Source organism: Gracilinanus agilis, chromosome 4 (assembly GCF_016433145.1).
Source record: "Gracilinanus agilis isolate LMUSP501 chromosome 4, AgileGrace, whole genome shotgun sequence".
NCBI lineage: Eukaryota > Metazoa > Chordata > Mammalia > Didelphimorphia > Didelphidae > Gracilinanus > Gracilinanus agilis.
In genome coordinates this window covers 95,691,191-95,711,067 of record NC_058133.1, presented here as the reverse complement: position 1 = coordinate 95,711,067, position 19,877 = coordinate 95,691,191, and positions in this window count along the sequence as shown.

Sequence of the window (19,877 nt, the reverse complement as noted above, 5' to 3'; positions counted from 1 at the left end):
AATCCCTCTAGATAATACAAAATATTTGGGAATCTATCTGCTAAGAGAAACACAGAAAGTATATGGACACAACTACAAAACACTTTTCATACAATTAAAACTATATATAATTGGAAAAACAGTAATTACTCATTGTTATGGTGAGCTAATTTAATAAAAATGATAATCATATCCAAATTAATTTACTTATTCAGTACCACACCTATCAAACTACCAAGAAAATTTTTATAGAATTAGAAAAAAATATATATCAGGGGGCAGCTGGGTAGCTCAGTGGAGTGAGAGTCAGGCCTAGAGACAGGAGGTCCTAGGTTCAAACCCGGCCTCAGCCACTTCCCAGCTGTGTGACCCTGGGCAAATCACTTGACCCCTATTGCCCACCCTTACCAATCTTCCACCTATGAGACAATACACAGAAGTACAAGGGTTTAAAATATATATATATATATATATATATATATATCAAAGCTTATCTAGAAGAAAAAAAGATCAAGAATACAAAGGAAATAATGGGAAAAATATGAAGGATGGGAAAAATATGAAGGATGGAAACCTAGCAGTACCAGATCTTATACTGTACTATAAAGCAGTGGTCATCAAAACAATATGAGACTGTAGAAGAGATAGAAAGTTGGATCAATGGAATAGAATTGGAGTAAATGACACTGGTATGCTAGTGTTTGATAAGCCCAAAGATCCCAGCTTTGGGGACAAGAATTCACTCTTTTAAAAAAAATACTGGGAAAATTGAAAAACAGTATAGGAAAAGTCAGGTTTAGATCAACATCTCATACCTTGTGCCAAGATAAATACAAAATGGAGAAATTACTTAAATATAAAGAGTGAAATCATAAATAAATTAGGTGAACACAGAATAGTATATCTGTCAGATCTGTGGGAAAGGAAGGAATTTAAGACCAAGCAAGAGATAGAGAACCTTACAAAATGAAATATTAATGACTTTGATTATATCAAATCAAAAAGCTTTTGTACAAACAAAACCAATGCAACCAAAAATAGAAGGAAAAGAACAAACTGGGAAAATATTTTTATAATAAAACTGTCTGACAAAGGTTTAATTTCTCACATATATGAGGAACTAAGTCAAATCTACAAAAAATCAAGCCATTCCCCAATCGACAAATGGTCAAAGGATATGAACAGACATTTTTAAGATGAAGAAAACAGAACTATCAATAAACATATGAAAATTGTTCTAAATCTTTCTTGATTAGAGAAATGCAAATAAAAACAACTTTGAGATACCACCTCATAGCTAGCATTATTGGCAAAGGAAAATGATAAATTTTGGAGATGATGTGGCAAAATTGGGAGATTAATACATTGCTGCTGGAATTGTGGACTGATTCCATAATTCTGGAAGGCAATTTGGAATTATGCCTAAAGAGCTTTAAAAGAATGTCTGCCCTTTGATACAGCCATACCATGGCTGGGTTTCACCCTAAACAGACAATAAGAAAAAATACATAGTCCCACTCTTTGTGTTAGCAAAAAATTGGAAAGTGAGGGAGTGTCCATCAATTGGGGAATGGCTTAACAAGTTATGGTATCTAATTGTGATTGAATACAATTATGCTAAAAGCAATGATGAATTGGAGGATTTTTATGTGAACTGGAAAGACCTCCAGGAGTTGATGCAGAGTGAAATGAACTGAACCAGGAGAACATTATACATTGTGGTACAATAAATTTAACTTTTCTACTAGTATCAATACAATGGTCCAGAACAATGCAGAGAGAATTATGGGAAATAATGCTATCCCCATCCAGAGAAATAACTGTCAGAGTAGAAATGTAGAAGAAAAACATATGATAGATCACATGGTTAGATGGGGATATGGTTGGGGTTTCTGCATTAAAAGATCACTTTGCAAATATGAATAACATGGAAATAGATTTTGAGTAATAATATATGTATAACCCAGGAGAATTGCTTGTTAGCTCCAGGAGAAAGGAGGGAAGAGAGGTCAGAAAAATCATGAATCACGTAACCATAGGAAAACTATTCTAAATAAATAAATACATTTTTAAAGAGTGGATTGTTAAAATTTTAATGACATCTAGTTAATTTGGAAGTGTATGTTATCTTCTCACTTATACTTGGAATTCCTAGATAGCAAAAAATACTACCTCCCAGAAGAAGCAGTTCCTGATTATTCCAGGTGTTGGTGAGTTTCCCCATAATGAAATCACCTTTTTTATTGTTTGAGAGACAAGGACAGAGAAAGAGAGATAGAGATGGAAATACCATATTTATTTAATAATATACATAACATTTTCCCTTTTTTACATGTACAAATTAGTAAATGAGTTAAAATATTGGCTTGAACTGGTTGGCCTCTGAGATCTCAATGAATGATGAAATTCTGTAATCCCAATTGAAAAGAGTCAGATTTTATTCAAATATAATTCTGAGAGGCAGCTGGGTAGCTCAGTGGATTGAGAGCCAGGCCTAGAGACAGGAGGTCCTAGGTTCAAATCCGGCCTCAGACACTTCCCAGCTGTGTGACCCTGGGCAAGTCACTTGACCCCCATTGCCTACCCTTACCAATCTTCCACCTTTACATCAATACACAGAAGTTAAGGGTTTTAAAAAAAATTAAAAAAATATAATTCTGAATGGCATCTGTTGGAGAACAAAGAATTTGGGAGGTAAGAATTTGGTACATGATCATTTATTCAGTCTTTTAGGTTGTGTATGACATTCTTCTAACTATAAATAACCCACTAGACTGCTCAGCCCAGCTTTCAGGAAACTAGAAAAAGCAGATTTCAAGGGGAGCAGGTAAAATCTTTTTCTAGAGGTTTATAATGTATCTAGATATTTTAAGATAAAAAGAGAATAAGAATCAGAAGGGAGAGGAGGATTAAACTCTTGGACTAATTTCCTTTTTTTCAAATAAGGTTTTCCTTTCTTGGTCCTAAAAATGTCTTTCTTCTTTTTTTAAAAAAACATTTATAAATATTTATTTTTTAAAAAAGTTAACATGGTTACATAATTCATGCTCTTTCCCCTTCACCCCCCAAGCTCCCCACCCCCACGGCTGATGCGTATTTCCACTGGTTTTAACATGTATCATTGATCAAGAACTATTTCCAAATTGTTGAAAGTTGCATTGGTGTGGTAGTTTCGAGTTTACATCCCCAATCACGTCAGCCTCAACCCATGTGTTCAAGCAGTTGTTTTTCTTCTCTTTCCACACCTGTAGTTCTTCCTCTGAATGTGGGTAGTATTCTTTTCCATAAATCCCTCAGAATTGTACTAGCATTGCTGTTAGTACAGAAGTCCATTACATTCGATTTTACCATAGTGTAATGGTCTCTGTGTATAATGTTCTTCTGGCTCTGCTCCTTTTACTCTGCATCAGTTCCTGGAGGTATTTCCAGTTCACATGGAATTCCTCCAGTTTATTATTCCTTTGAGCACAATAGTATTCCATCACCAGCATATACCACAATTTGTTCAGCCATTCCCCAATTGAAGGGCACACCCTCATTTTCCAGTTTTTTTCCCACCACAAAAAGCAAAGCTATAAATATTTTCGTACAAGTCTGTTTATCTATGATCTCTTTGGGGTACAAACCCAACAATGGTATGGCTGGATCAAAGGACAGGTATTCTTTTATAGCCCTTTGAGCATAGTTCCAAATTGCCAGCCAGAATGGTTGAATCACCTCACAGTTCCACCAGCAATACATTAATGTCCCAGTTTTCCCACATCCCCTCCAGCATTCATTACTCTCCCCTTCTTTCATTTTAGCCAAACTGCTAGGTATGAGGAGTACCTCAGAGTTTTTTTGATTGGCATTTCTCTAATTATTAGAGATTTAGAACACTTTCTCATGTGCTTATTGACACTTTTGATTTCTTTATCTGAAAATTGCCTATCCATGTCTCTTACCCATTTATCAATTGGGGAATGGCTTGATTTTTTATACAATTGGTTTAATTCCTTGTATATTTGAGTAATTAGACCCCTGTCAGAGTTTTTTGTTATAAAGATTTTTCCCAATTTGTTGTTTCCCTTCTGATTTTGGCTACATTGTTTTTGTTTGTACAAAAGCTTTTTAGTTTGATATAATCAAAATCATTTATTTAACATTTTGTAATTTTCTCTAACTCTTGTTTGGCTTTAAAATCTTTCCTTTCTCAGAGATCTGATACGTAAATTATTTTATGTTCACTTAACTTATTTATAGTTTCCCTCTTTATATTCAAGTCATTCACCCATTCTGAATTTATCTTGGTGTAGGGTGTGAGATGTTGATCTAAACCTATTCTCTCCCATATTGTTTTCCAAATTTCCCAGCAGTTTTTGTCAAATAGTGGATTTTTGTCCCAAAAGTTAGCCTCTTTGGGTTTATCATACACTTTCTTGCTGACGTCACTTACCTCAAGTCTATTCCACTGATCCTCCCCTCTGTATTTTAGCCAGTACTATATTGTTTTGATGACTGCTGCTTTATAGTATAGTTTAATATCTGGTACTGCTAGGCCCCCTTCCTTCACATTTTTTTTCATTATTTCCCTTGATATTCTTGATCTTTTGCTATTCCAAATGAAATTTGTTATAGTTTTTCCTAATTCAGTAAAGAAGTTTTTTGGTAATTTGATAGGTATGGAGCTAAATAGGTAAATTAATTTGGGTAGAATGGTCATTTTTATTATGTTAGCTCATCCTACCCATGAACAATTAATGGCTTTCCAATTGTTGAGATCCAATTTTATTTGTTTGGAAAGTGTTTTGTAGTTGTTTTCATATAATTGCTGTGTTTGTTTTGGTAGATAGATTCCCAAGTATTTTATATTGTTTTGGGTGATTTTAAATGGTGTTTCTCTTTCTACCTCTTGCTGCTCTAATGTGTTGGAAATATATAGAAATGCTGATGATTTATGTGCATTTATTTTGTATCCTGCAACTTTGCTAAAGTTGTTGATTATTTCTACAAGCTTCTTAGTTGATTCTCTAGGATTTTTTAAGTATACCATCATATCATCTGCAAAGAGTGATAGCTTAGTCTCCTCTTTTCCTATTTTAATACCTTCAATTTCTTTTTCTTCTCTAATTGCTATTGCTAGTGTTTCTAGTACTATGTTGAATAATAGAGGTGATAATGGGCATCCTTGCCTGATTTTATTGGAAAGGATTCTAACATCCCCATTGCATATGATGCTTGTTGATGGTTTTAGGTATATATACTGTTTATTATTTTAGGAAAAGTTCTTCTATTCCTATATTTTCCAGGGTTTTCAATAGGAATGGATGCTGTATTTTGTCAAAGGCTTTTTCAGCATCTATTGAGATAATCATTTGATTTTTGTTTGTTATATTGTTGATATGGTAAATTACGTGGATGGTTTTCCTAATGTTAAACCATCCTTGCATTTCTGGTATAAATCCCACCTGATCAAGGTGGATGATACTCTTGATCACTTGCTGGAATCTCTTTGCTAATATTCTATTTAAAATTTTTGCATCTATGTTCATTAGGGATATTGGTCTGTAGTTTTCTTTCTCTGTTTTTGATCTACCTGGCTTTGGAATCAGTACAATATTTGCGTCATAAAAGGAAATTTGTAGGACTCCTTCTTTGCTTATTATATCAAATAATTTGTATAGTATTGGGGTTAGTTGCTCTTTGAATGTATGATAGAATGCACTTGTGAATCCATCAGGCCCTGATGATTTTTCTTAGGGAGTTCTTTAATGGCTTGTTCAATTTCTTTTATCTGATATGGGATTATTTAGGTATTCTATTTCTTCCTCTGTAAATCTAGGCAATTATATTTTTGTAAATAATCATCCATAACTCTTAGATTGCTATATTTATTGCCATATACTTTGGCAAAATAGTTTTTAATGATTGCCTTAATTTCCCCTTCATTAGAGGAGAGGTCTCCCTTTTCATCTTCAATACTGTCAATTTGGTTTTCTTCTTTCCTATTTTTAATTACACTTACTGATACTTTGTCTATTTATCTGTTTTTTTTTCCAAAATACCAGTTGCTAGTCTTATTCATTAATTTAATAGTTCTTTTACTTTTGATTTTTATTAATTTCTCCTTTGATTTTTAGTATTTCTAATTTAGTTTTCATCTGGGGATTTTTAATTTGCTCCCTTTCTTATTTATTAAGTTGTCTGCCCAATTCATTAATCTCTGCCCTCCCTAATTTGTTAATATATGCACTCAAGGATATAAATTTCCCCCTGAGTTCTGCCTTGGCTGCATCCCACAGAGTTTGGTAGGAGGTCTCATCATTGTCATTCTCTACAATGAAATTGTTGATTGTTTCTATGATTTCTTCTTTGATTAGCTGGTTTTGTAGAATCATTTTTTTATTTGCCTGTCCAGGTGCCCTTACTAATTATTATTTTTATTGCATTATGGTCTGAGAAGGTTACATTTATTATTTCTGCTTTTTTGCATTTGTTTGCAATGTTTCTATGCCCTATTACATGATCAATTTTTGTGAATGTACCATGTGCAGCTGAAAAGAAGATGTATTCCTTTTTGTTCCTATTTATTTTTCTCCACATATCAATTAAATCTAATTTTTCTAGGATTTCATTTATTTCTCTTACCTCTTTCTTGTTTATTTTTTGTTTGATTCATCTTGATCTGAAAGAGAGATATTTATATCTCCCACTAGAATGGTTTTAATATCTATTTCCTTCTTGAGATCTGCCAGTTTCTCCTCTATGAATCTGGTCTCTATGCCATTTGGTGCATACATATTGCACAATGTTATTTTCTCATTGTCTATACTGCCTTTAATCAGGATATAATTACCTTCCCTGTCTTTTTTAATCATATCTATTTTTACTTTGGCTTTGTCAGAAATCATAATTGCCACTACAGCCTTCTTTTTTCTCATTTGATGCCCAAAGGATTTTGATCCAGCCCTTTACCTTAAACCAGTGTATGTCCCCCCACCTCATATTGGTTTCTTGTAGACAACATATGGTAGGATTTGGGTTTCTAATCCACTCTGCTATTTGCTTCCTTTTTATGGGCAGGTTCATCCCATTCACATTCAGAGTTATAATTATCAATTGTGCATTCGCCGACATTTTGGTATCCTCTCTAGTTCTACCCCTTTCTCTTACACTAATTCCTTTTAAACCAGCGGTTTGCTTTATGGCAGTAACCTTTGTCACCTTACTTGATTTACTTCCCTTTCTACCCCCTCCTTTATTATTCCCCTCTATTTATTTTTAAGGCCTAATGAATTCTGTACCCCTTCTTCTCCCCTCCCTTTTATGACCTCCCCACTCCCCTGCTCCCCTAGGTTTATCCCTTCTGATTTTGTCAGTAGGGTTAGATAGAGTTTTATATCCCAATGAATGAAACTACTCTTCCCTCTCAGGGTTAATTACACTGAGAGTAAGATTTAAATATTATCTCTTAATGCTCTCTTCCTCTCCTTCTTATAATAGTATTCATCCCTTCCCCTTCCCATGCCCTCTTTGTGTGTAATAGAATATCCTATTTTTCTTATTCATCAAGTTTCTCTTGATGTCCTCTACTATTCACCTCCCTCTTCCCCACCCCATATATCTTAGACCATTTAGTATTCCAAACTCTCCCTATGAATAATTTTTGTAATTACCATAATAGTGAATACTATAATAGTGAATAGAGTTCCTTAAAGAGAATTATACATAGCATTTCTCTACATAGGAATACCAATAATTAGATCATATTGAAGCCCTTAAAGAGACAAATTTTAAAAATATAAGTTTTCTTTCTTTCCCCTCTGTTTCTTATTTATCTTTTCATGTTTCTCTTGATTTTTGTGGTTGGATATTGAACTTTCCATTTAGTCCTGGTCTTTTCTGTGAAAATACTTGGAAATCTTCAATTTTGTTGAATGTCCATACTTTCCCCTGGACGTACATAGTCAGTTTTGATGGGCAGGTGATCCTTGATTGTAGATCCAGTTCTCTTGCCTTTCTGAATATCATATTCCAAGCCTTGTGGTCTTTTAGTGTGGAGGCTGCCAGATCCTGTGTGATCCTGATTGGTGCTCCTTGATACCTGAATTGTCTCTTTCTGGCTCCTTGTAGAATTTTTTCTTTTACTTGGAACCTCTTGAATTTGGCTATGATATTCCTGGGGGTTGTCTTTTCTTGGTCTAGTGTAGAGGGTGATCTATGGATCCTTTCAATTTCTATATTGCCCTCTTTTTGTAGAACTTCAGGGCAATTTTGCTGAATAATTTCCTTTAGTATGGAGTCCACATTTCTATTAATTTCTGCTTTTTCAGGAAGACCAATGATTCTCAGATTGTCCCATCTTGACCTGTGTTCTTCGTCTGTCACTTTCTCATTGAGATGTTTCATGTTTCCTTCTATTTTATCAGTCTTTTGACTTTGTTTTATTTGTTTTTGCTGTCTTGAGAGACCATTAGGTTCTGATTGCTCAATTCTAGCCTTTAGGGACTGGTTTTCCTTTTCAGTCTTGTCATTTCTGTTGTTCAATTTGCTTATCAGTTCAAGTTTGAGGCATGAATTAAGTCCTTGGAAGCTACCTGGGGTCAACAGGGCCTGCTCCTGAGAGCAGCAAGACTTAAGACCCCAAGAGGAGAAAGAAGGCTGGCAGACTTTGAACACAGACTGTGAGAGCAGGCACGAGTGTGGGTGTGGACTCCAATTGCAAAATTCTGCCTTTTAAACTATTATTTTCTTGCCAGATTTTGGTTTCAAATTTGCTTACCATTTTGTTTGATTTTGGGGCATCTTTCTCCAATTGTGAGTTTCTGTCTTTTAACCTGTTAATTTCCTTTTGCGCTATTTCCCACTTCTCTCACGAAATCTCTTCCATCTTTCTCCTCATCTCATTTTTGAACTCTTTAATAGCTTGTGGCCAGTTTTCATTATTTTGGGAAGGTTTGGATGTGATTGCATGTTTGTTCTCCTCTGCTGTTTGCTCTTTTGTCTGGATTTTATCTGTATAAAAGTTGTAGAGTGTTAAAGATTTCTTCTTGATGATCTTTCTCTTTCGGGGTTCTTCTCTCTGGCTTGCCATTGTTAGCCCTATGCCCTCTTAGGTTTATCCTCACACTCAGGGTCTGTCTGAGCTCTTTAGGCTCCTGAGGTCTCAGGTCTAGTTGTTCTCAGGGTCAAGCCTCATGGTGGTTCCCTTTTTATTCCTCTGCCCAAGGCTCCTTTAAAAGTCTCAGGGCACTGCTTCCATAGTTGTGAACCCCGTCTGCACTGGTTCCCCACTCAAGGTCCACTCCTGCACTCAAGATCTGAGTACCCTCCTCTGCTCAGGATCTGTTTCTGGGCTTGAGTCGGCACCCACACTCGTGCCTGTTCCCACAGTCTGTGTTCAAAGTCTGCACGCCTTCTTTAGCCTCTTGGGGTCTTAAGTCTTGCTGCTCTCAGGAGCAGGCCCTGGTGACCTCAGGTAGCTGCCAAGGACTTAATACATGCCCCAAACTTGCTCTAACTCTTCTGAGCTGGCTTTGGTATTGTAGATAGTGTGAGGTGGGGAAGGGGGTTGCTCAGCTCAAGTTTTAGTGAGAGCTGTTTCACCCCTTTATAGCATTGAAATGCCCTGATTCCATGTACCTCCAATGCTGCATCCTATTGTAGGGTCCCTTTGTTCCTCTGGATTTGTTTTTATGTCTTCTTAAGGAGTCCTGTATATTTTGGTTAGGAGTGGTTAAGCATCTGCTTTTTACTCTGCTGCCATCTTCTGTGTTTCTTCTTAATGAGTATTCTTAGCAGGCAATACCTTGTTTTTCCAGATAATCAAACAAATCAAATTATGTCATTTAATTTCTAAGAACATTTCCCATGAATGCTGTTGGAGGTGGCTACTTGACTTATTCCATATGCTATCAGTAATTTCTAATTTTAAAAATTAGAGTAAAACATATTTCATGTTTTCATGTTTATATTCCTTCCAAAAGTTAATAGCAAAACTGAATATGTTAATATAGCATCTAACAACATGATGATGTATTTTTTATGAATATAAAGCTAATACTAGCCTAATATATACTTATACCTATATTATAGGTACATATGGTCATATGTTATGTAATTATGTTAATTATAAATATTTTGTTAGTTGATTTTTCTCCTTTGTCTTTAAGGAGGATGAAAATGACATTATGAGGTCAGGGTCAAAGTATAGTGTGTCTAATTGTGGTTGATCAGACCAATAAATGCAATGAAGACTCTACCACAGGACAAGAAAAAAATAGTTCATATAAACATTTAAGATGGAGATGTCTCTAAATTTGGCCATATAGCATCTATTTTAAGCTACTGCAATTCAATTTTTCTTATAAAGTAAAGAGGCTTCTTTGATGTGCCCCCCCCCCCATATGAGACAGTCTTATGTTGTTATCTCCCAAGTTCATAGTCAATACCAAAATTCTTCAGGGAGACATTAAGTTTGGCCTTATGTTGATTCTTCTTAATTCCATGTGAGGCCAAAACCTCATGAAGCTGTGGCTACCAAGATGGAGAGCGGTGGCAGGGACCAGGTTGTCCTCCTGTCCCTAATTCTCTTCCAGGTGCTTCCCTGTTAACTGTGGTCAGTGCCCTGATCCTGCTCCAGCTGTGACAGCAAAGCATTCCCTTCTGGGTAGAGCTCTCTCCCTAAAATTTCAGTGACTGAAATTTCAGTGACTTCTAGCAACTCAGCACAGTAGGTGGGGGAGGGGTCCTGGGACATTCCTTCTTCCTTTTCCTTAAACCTTTGTACATTTTATGTTGAGCTGAGCAAGAGGGTCCCCTAGCTCTGTCCTGTTTTTAGATTTGGTTTTCTGTCCCCACAAAAGCACTTTGTTTTTGATTAGTGTGGAAGGGTTTTCATAAAGCACTTAGCTTTGGCTGCTTCTAAGCAACCATCTTTACTCCACACTTGTCCCAACAATATTTATCAAATAATGAGTTCTTGTTTCAAAAAATTGGATCTTTTGGTTTATCAAACACTAGATTCTGTCATTTACAACAACATATGATTTGCCTAAACTATTCCGTTGATCCACCATTATGTTTATTGACTAGGTTCATATTGTTTTAATGATTATTACCTCATAGTACAGTTTGAGATCTGGTATAGTTAGGCCATGTTTTTTTCACATTTTTCATTAATTCCCTTGGAATGTCACCAAATTAATTTAGGTAGACTTGTCTTTTTCTTTTTTTCATTATATTAGCTTGGCCTAAACATGAGCAATTACCAATTACTAGTTTTTCAGATCCTGCTTTATTGTTATGAAAAATATTTTATGATTGTCTTCATATATTATCCGTGTTTTTCTTGGCAAGTATGTTTGCAAGTATTTCATATTGTCTAGAGTTATTTTAAGTGGAATATCTCTTTATATGTCTTGTTGCTGGACTTTTTGGATGACATATACAAAATCAGTTGATTTATGTGGTTTTATTTTGTATACTGAAATTTTCTAAAATTATTAATTATTCCAACATCTTTTTCAGTTAGTACTCTAGAATTCTATAAATATACCATTATATCATCTGCAAAGAAATATAGTTTGGTTTTCTATTTTACGACTTTAATTTCTTCTTTCTTTTTCTTTTCTTATTGTTATGGCTATTATTTCTAGGACAATATTGAAAAATATTGGTGATAATGGGCATTGTTGCTTTATCCCTAATCTTATTGGGAAGGCTTTTACTTTGTCCCTATAACACATAATACATGCTGATGGTTTTAGATAGGTACTATGTATTCTTTTAAGGAAAGATCCATCTATCCCTATGTTCTCTATTGTTTTTATAAGAATTAGGTGTAATATCTTGTCAAATACTTTTTCTGTATCTATTGAGATAATCTTGAGATTTCTGTTTATTTAATTGTTTATAAAGTCAATTGTACTAATAATTTTACTAATATCAAATAAGCCCTTCATTCCTGGTATAAATCTAATAAGGTATATTGCTGTAGTCTCATAGCTAATATTTTGTTTGAAATGTTTACATCCATATTCATTAAGAAAATTTGTTTATTTTCTTAATCAGTTTTTATTTTTCCTGGCTTAGATATCAGGACCATATTTGTGTCATGAATATAATTTTTGTAGGACTACTCTTTGCCTATTTTCCCAAATAGTTTAATTAATATTGGGATTGATTCTTCTTTAAATGTTTGATGTAATTTATTTGAAACCAATATGACCTAGGGAATTCTTTCTTAAAGAGCTCATATAATGCATTTGCATTCTTTTACAAAGTATGGCTATTTAAAAATAATATTTCTTCTTTTTTTAATCTGGTCAGCTTATATTTTTTGTAAATTTTCATCCATTTCACTTCTATTTTCAGATGTATTGGTAGATGATTGGGTAAATTAGCTCCTAATAATGACCTTAATTGCCTCTTTGATGGTGAATTCACCTTTTTCATTTCTGATACTGGTAGTTTGATTTTCTTCTTTCTTTTCTAAAACCAAATTAACCAATGTTCTATTATTCATATTTTTATAAAGTCACCTCATAATATTGGTTCAATGGTTTTCTTACATTTAATTTTATTAATTTTTCCTTTGATTTTCAGGTTTTCCAATTTATTTTAATTTGGAATTTTTAATTTATTCTTATTCATTTTTTCAGTTGTGTCCTCAGTTCATTTATTGACTTTTCTCTATTTTATTAATGCAAGCAAGTTTTTTGCTTCTAACCACCATGTCCTCCAAATTGTCTTTCACTTCTTTTCCTCTTTTTTTTGTCTGCCTCCCTCTTTTGATTTTGAAATCCCTCTTGACTCCTTCCAGAAACTGAGATCAGTTCCCATTTTTCTTTGATGTTTTGCATGTAGGTGCTTTAATTTCATTATCCCTTTCTGAGTTGTCTTTTATTCTTACTTGTCTCCATAATGACTCAATTGCTTTTTCTTTTTGATGTTTACTCATTTTCACAGCATTTTTCTTGACTTTATGTTTGTCTTAAAGATAGATTCTTTTCTCCTGGTAGAGGGGGCACTCTTGTAAACTTTAGTTCTGCTAACCTCACAACTAGTTCTGGTTTTCTTCCAAGGTGTTATGGTGGTCTGTTAGCCATCTGAAAGCCACCTCTCACTGGTTATTTGGTTTCCCTTGGGACTTGCTATTGGCTTGATTGGCCAGGCATACTGCCAGGATTCTGGAGGCTTGAAGCCCCATAATTAGCTTGCACCATCCTAGTGCATTGTGGGTACCCTTGTGTTGACACTCAGGACCCCATTGAGGGTTTGAACTTGGGACATTTGGGGTGAGCATTGTATTACTCTTCTTTGGGATTAAAAATGGACTTAGAGCCTCTCTAATGATATGGGCTGGGTTCAGATCCTAGAGCAGTCAGGGAGAGAGGATATTTATTGTTGGTCTGTGCTGGCCTCCTTGGTGGGGGTTTGCTAAGCACCAAGCTTCCCTCTCATTTTAATAAAACAGATCTTTTCATTCTAAATTCGAAATTTCTTCTGCAGAAAAATTGTTTCACTTCATCATTTTGTTGGTTTAACCACTCTAGTATGTACTTTGAAGTGTTATTTTAAGACTGATTGGAAAGGATTTTCAGAGATATTTGGTCTTTCTTCTCTACTCCATCTTGGCTCTGCCTCTCACTACTATCTCTTTATCAACTTTTCCATGTCTTAGAAAACAAATTTTGAAAAATTAAGAGCCAGACAAGACATTTTTTTCTTAATTGACAGGACAATATGTGACAGGTATATTTCAGGTTCTGCTCATCAAAGTATTCCTCCATAACTTCAGGCTTTTAACTGTAAACCTAACTTTAAGAGGTCTGTTGTAGCCAAATTGAAGGTTCAAATTCTTTTGTGGGAAGATTATTATTTTGAGAGAAAATGACCATTTCATTTTAGAAAATGAATGAGAAGGAAAGTCAGATAAACTGTTAAATGTACCCTACATTTTAAGAGAGTAGCTTTCTCAGAAAGAATTTGAAAATATCATGACCTAAAATTCTATTAAAGGAATTAAGCTCAGAAATAATGAAAAGTTATCAGAAATATAATTCTGAAGACATAAATTAACACAAATTAGAGAAAACAGATGGCCTGCCATGAAAAGAATATTCATACCCATGAGATATTTAAACAATGAGAAGAAACCCCCCAGCATTATGAAATCACATATCCATCAAACTATTCAAGTGATTAAATGCATAATTATAGTATTTTATCAGTCTATGCCTTAATCATAAGCTCTTAAATTAATATAAAACATACTATTTGGGAAACCTTTTTAATGTATATTTTTCCCAACTGACCATAATATTCTCTCTATTTCTATTTCATAAATTATCAGAGAAGTATGAATCTGCATTTGGGGGCTCTAGAGAAAATGACATTTTGTTTCATTGGCTACAGGAATGAGTATTTGGGGATTCCTAGTAAATTGCATATTAATAAGTTAATTGACCATAATGGATCAACTACTGTTCTTTTTTATCTTCACTATGTATATTTTTTTATTTGTAAAATATCAGTCCTCATGCTTATTTAAGTTGCTGAATTTGTCTTTTTTTGATTCTAAAAATATATATTCCTATGCCATCTACATTATATCCTTAGAAATTACTACAATTTTTATGCACATTCTTTAGGTGGTCTTTCAGATATCTTAAAATGCATGTAAAATAATTAAAGCCTTTGTGCTAATCAAGGAAAAAGAAGTAATTTATAAACTAATTTTTATATAAAACCTCTGATTACTGATTGTAGAATACTATATCAGAAAATGGGGCAGATAAACATTTAGATAATAGAGGGTAAAGAAAATATCAGGAAAAGGAATATGATATCTAATAAAGGCACTTGGATCCTAGACAAAGGGAATTTTAATTTGGGGAATAATGTTTTATTTTTCCTATTATATATTAAAACAATTTTAACATTCCTTTTTTTTATTGAGTTCCAATTTCCCTCCTTCCCACCCTCCTTCTCTCATTTTCTCCATGAGACAGTAATTAATATGATATAGATAGATATAGATATAGATATAAAATGAAATATAGCATTTTTTTCATTCTGTATTCAGATCCTATTTCTAAGGGGTAAAAAGTGGTTTTGGTTGGGTGAATATTAAAAGGTTTGGTCACCAGGGAATTGAATAATTATCAATCCCCAATTAAAAAATAACCTCAAGTCAAAATGACTTTTATGGAAGTTTATTTATGAATGAAAAGAGGAAGAGAAAATAAGAAAATCAGAGAGAGGATAGGATAAGTAATCTAACACACTAAGTAATTTGCTCTGGCACCCTAGTTTAACCCAGGCAGATCTAATCTAAGTTCTCAACCAAAGGAAGTTCAGCCTTGAGCTCAAGGCCAGAGGGCTAGACGGGTGAATGAAGTGGAAGCTTCAGTCACTGTCTCTTTTGAAAGAACAGTTCCTTTAGAGAAGTCCAGGAAGATTTAATCTTTACACTCACCACATGTAAATCCAAGGGAGAGATTAACAGCAGTTTCACTTAGTCCAAGGTCTCAGCCAGTGGTCAGAGCTCCTCCAGGTCCTAGTCACCCACCACACTAAGAAGTGAGCAGCCAGCAGTCAAAAGGGGCAAGCCCTGAATGTTCTTTTAATTTTTCCAAGCCATTTCTTTCATCACTTCCTGTGCCTCCCTTCCAGTTTATGTATCCAATCACAACAGATGCTTTTCTTAGGACTGCCTAAGGGGGAAGTCAGTAAATTCTGATTTGTCACCCATTCTTGCACAAGTGGGTAATAGACCTCCCCACTTGAGAATTAAGTGGAGTTGTTTACACATTTGGTGATTAGATTTGAGAATGGACAAGGTAGATTTAATCTCATTATCACATATCACATCTTTCTAAGAAGGAAGATGTCATTTTTCATCATGAGTCTGGAATTTTCTTGGATCACTGTATTGATAAGAATACATTATTCAGAGTTGTTTATTAAAATATTGCTATTACTGTGTACAATGTTCTTCTGGTTCTACTCTCTTTACTTTGCATCAGTTCATGTATGTGTCTGAGATTTTTCTAAAATCATCCTGCTTATTATTTCTTGTAGTATGATATTATTGTACCACAATCATATACCATGACTTTTTCAACCATTCCCCAATTAATGGAAAACAATTTCATTTCTAATTCTTTGCTACCACAAAAAGAACCACAATAAAGATTTTTTTACAAATAACACTTTCCCCTTTTTCATCTCTACAATACAGACATAGTAAGGATATTGATTTTTATGAAAAGATTTGCACAGTTTTAGAGTACATTGATTATAGTTTCAAATTGCTCTCTAGAATAGTTGGATGAGATTGCAACTCCATCAACATTGTATTGGTGCCTCAATTTTCCCATATCAATTCCAACATTTGTCATTTTCTTTTGTGTCATACTGGACAATCTGGTAGCTAAGAGATGGTACCTCAGAGTGGTTTTAATTCATATTTCTCTAATCAAATGTGATTTAGAATATTTTTATTATAATTATGAATGGCTTTGAATTCTTCATCTAAAAACTACCTGTGGGGAGGCAGAGTCAAGATGATAGCTTAGAAGCAGCAAAAGTGAGTCCTCTAAGAAAATCCTTCCACACCAATAAAAAACAAAGTACTTCTAGGGGGACAGAAAACCAAATGCAATAACAGGATATATCCAGGGGACCATCCAGTTCCATTAAACTTAAAAGGTACACAAAGAAGGTTGAATTCTCAGGTTTAAGGGGGAAAAAAGGAAGGTACCAGGACACTTCCCCCACATACTTGGCTGAGACTTCAAGGGTTACTGGGATCTCAAGGTGAGGGCTCCAGCCCAAAAGGAGTGCTTTCCTACCACAACTATATGAGGCTCAGGGCTTTGACCACAGTTGGTAGGGGGGGCTCCAGGAGGAGAGAGGCAGAGAAGGTCAGCCTGGTCACAGCCTTTAGTCACCAATCCTCCATTTTGGGCCTCTGTTTCTGAAGGTTTTGGCCTCAGTACACATTCAGCTTTGCAGATTAGTTCAAGTAGCTTAATCCAGTCTATCAATAGTGTAGACAAGAAGCTTTCAGAGGGCAGAAAAACTCAATATCCAAAAACCCTCCCCTACCTACTGTGCTGAGACCTGTGGTAAGGATTCAGCTGATTGGGATCCAAGGCTGAAGGTTGCAACCACAACAGAGTACCCTGGTACCACCATGGGAAGCTTAGGTCTCTTAGTGGGTGACTAGCTTGGAAGCAGCTGGTAGAAAGGAAGAGAGGAGGATGAGGTAATTACCTTCAGCTTAGTCACATTAACTTTCACCTTTAGTCTCTGCTGGCAGCTGGGGAAGATCTGGTCTCAGGGAACATTAATACAACAGGTCAGTTCAGTTCCATTAGCCTAATCCAGCTAATCATCAGAGTAGAAAAAAAGTTCCTTCAGGGAAGAAAAGCCCAAACTCACAGATCTAGGAAATTAACAGAAGAATAAGAATACAGCCAATGAGGATGAAGAAAGAAGGGAAAAATATGAGTAAACAAAAGAAAAAGAAAAAGAAATTACAATCAACATCTTCCATTCAGGTAATGAAAAAAGAACAAATAAACAGAGGAAGACCAAAGAAAACTAAGCAAGAACTCAGGAACTAAAGCAAATTAGACTCAAACTTTGGAAGAACTCTAAACACAATTCAAAAAAACAATTAAGAGAGGCTGAATACAATTGGGAAAAGAACTTAAAAAGCAAAATAAATCATCTGGAAACAAATGTACATGAGCTAAAACAAGAAAACTGTGCCTTTAAGCCAGAATCAACTAGCTTGAAAATGAGGCAAAGAAAGTGAAGGATGACCTACAAAGAAAATCAGACCAAAAGGAGAAGGATGACCAAAAATCCAAGGATAAAATTCAGTATTTAAAAATTAGAATAAAACAACTAGAAGCAAATGACTTTGCAAGGCAGCAAGAGTCTATAAAACAAAATCAAAAGAATGAAAAAATTGAGGAAAATATGAAACACTTCATTGATAAAAGAATAGAAATGGAAAACAGATCCAGAAGAAACAATTCAAGAATTATTTGACTACATGAAAATCAAGACCAAAGTAAAAGCCTTACCAAAGTAAAAGAAAACTTCCCAGATATTCTTGAACAAGAGTTTAAAGTAGAGCCTGAAAGAATCCATAAATCACTTCTTGCATTGAATGCCCAATAGACAACTGATATAGCCAAGTTCAAGAACTTCCAGACCAAGGAAAAGATACTACAAGTTGCTAAAAAGAAACAATTCAAATATTATGGAACCACAGTCATGATTACACAGGACCTGGCTGCACCCACAGTGAGGACTGGAAGGCATAAAGTATGATATTCGTGAAGACAAGGGAACTGGGTCTATAACAAACAATCAACTACCAAACAAAATTAACAATATTCTTGCAGGGGGAAATATGGTCATTTAATAAAATAGAAGATTTCTAAGCATTCCTGAAGAAAAGACCAGGCTTAAATAGAAAATTTGATGCCCAAATACAGAAATCAAGAGAATCATCAAAACGTCACTAAGAAAAAAAATTAAGGGACCAAATAAGTTTAAATGATATATATTCCTATATGAAAAGATGATTTTGGTAATTCTTGAAAATGGTTTTTATCATTGAGGTATCTGGAAGAAGTATGCTTAGAGGGTACAGTGACACATTGTATAAGATGATATGTCAAAAAATAAAAAAAAAACTAGGGGTAAAAAAAAGGAAAATACTAAGAAAGAACAATCGAAGCCATTGGGGCCGAGAATTGTATCATGCCCTATAGAGAAGTAGAAAAGTAATAAATGGGCTGGTGGGAAGGGGAGGAATATAAGGGAGGGAGAGGTTGAAGAGTCATTTAAAAGCCACTATAGTAAGAGGGGAATCAATAAGAGGGGAGTTTGTGGGAAGGGAATAACATTAGGGAGGGAAAAGGTGGGAGACTGACTAAAAAGTTGGAGAGGAGGGTAAAAGGGATAAGAGAAAAGGCAGAATCTAAGGAGGAAGTCAAAATGGAGGGAAGTACATAGACAGTAATCATAACTGTGAATGTGAATGGGATGAATTCATCCTCAATAAAAAGGAAGCAGATAGCTGAATGGATTAAAAACCAGAAACCTACCATATTTTGTCTATAGGAAACACACTTGAGGCAGGGGTAAACATACACAGGGTAAAGGTTAGAGGGTAGAGCAGAATTTACTGGGCTGCAACTGAGACAAATAAGGAAGGAGTAGGAATCATGATCTCAGGCAAAGCAAAAGCTAAAATAGATCTCATTAAAGAGATAAGGAAGGTAATTACATCTTGATGTAAGGTAGTATAAATAATGAAAAAATATCAGTATTCAACATATATGCACCAAATGGTATAACATTCATATATCTAAAGGAGAAGCTAAAGGATCTGAATGAGGAAATAGTTAGTAAAACCACACTAGTAGGGGACCTTAACCTTCCCCTATCAGAACTAGATAAATTGAACCAAAAAATAAATAAAAAAGATGTAAGGGAAGCAAATGAAATGTTAGAAAATTTTGAGCTAATAGATATTTAGAGAAAAATATATAGACTTAAATAGGAATATACCTTCTTTTCAGCAACTCATATACAGCAAGCACATATACAAAGATCGACCTTTTACTAGGCCATAAAAACATTGTGAATGAATGTAGTAAAGCAGAAATAATGAATGTAATTTTTTTAGATCATAATACAATAAAAATCATAATCAATAAAGGCTTGTGGAAAGGCACATTTAAAACTAATTGGAAATTAAATAATCTATTTCTTCAAAACTGGTTGGTCAAAGAACAAATAAAAAAAGATTGCTGATTTCATTGAAGAGAATGACAGTGAGTACACAACTTATCAAAAATTATGAAATAGAGCCAAAGCAGTATTCA